Below are 897 nucleotides of genomic sequence, written 5' to 3'. Positions count from 1 at the left end.
GCCCAGGCGGGTCTCAACCCCGCGGGCTCTGGCAATCCACTCACCTCAGCCTCCCAAGGCGCGGGATTACAGGCTGAGCCACCGAGCTCGGCTTAAAATAAAATCTTAAACAGGATGCTCATTTACATTTACGGAGGACCTACTATGTGCCAGGCACTGGGTATGCAAAGCCCAAAATGTGAAGACTAACATACACTCACAATTACATACAGGATGGAAAGTGATTTTTTTTACTGTAAAATCTCAAACATATACTCACTTCCAGAAGTTATCAAGTTTTTTGGATTATATTTGCTAGAAAGGATTTTTTTTTGTGCATTTTTATTTTTTATTATGGAAATTGCTAAACACATGCAAAAGTAGTGATAATGCTACGGTGAATGCTTGTGCCCAGGTTCCACAGCCCTCAACTCTCTGCTACTTTTTTTTTTTTTTTTTTTGAGTTGGAGTCTCATTCTGTCGCTCAGGCGGGAGTACAGTGGCATGCTCATGGTCACTGCAGCCTTGACCTGCTGGGCTCGGGGGATCCTTCTGCCTCAGTCTTCTAAGTAGCTGAAACTACAGGAGTGCACTACCATGCCTGGCTAACTTTTTAATTTTATTGTAGAGATGAGGTCTCGCCAAATTACCCAGGCTGTTCTCAAACCCCCAAGCTCTGACAATCCTCTTGCCTTGGCCTCCCAAAGTGCTGGGATTACAGGCTTGAGCCACCACACCCGGCCAACTTTCTACTACTTTTATTTCATCTATCTCCCCACCCTCCACCAGTAAATTTTTTTTCTGGAGTTTTTTAAGGCAAATTCTGGACATCATGCTGTTTCACCACCAAATACATCGGGAAAAGCCGGGCTTGGTGGCTCAGCCTGTAATCCCGCGCCTTTGGGAGGCTGAGGTGAG

At 45.5% G+C, this 897-nt stretch overlaps 1 protein-coding gene across 1 annotated transcript in view; it reads left to right on the top strand.

Annotated features, from left to right (window-relative positions):
- The window catches only part of SLC44A4 (solute carrier family 44 member 4), a 12,229-nt gene that overhangs the window by 8,504 nt on the left and 2,828 nt on the right, over positions 1-897 (top strand). The gene's annotated exons all lie outside the window — the stretch shown is intronic.

Source organism: Carlito syrichta, unplaced genomic scaffold (genome assembly GCF_000164805.1).
Source record: "Carlito syrichta isolate Samal-C Ts95f unplaced genomic scaffold, Tarsius_syrichta-2.0.1 Scaffold311524, whole genome shotgun sequence".
NCBI lineage: Eukaryota > Metazoa > Chordata > Mammalia > Primates > Tarsiidae > Carlito > Carlito syrichta.
Note: the sequence above shows the minus strand (reverse complement) of the source record. Positions and strands in the feature narration are given on the sequence as shown.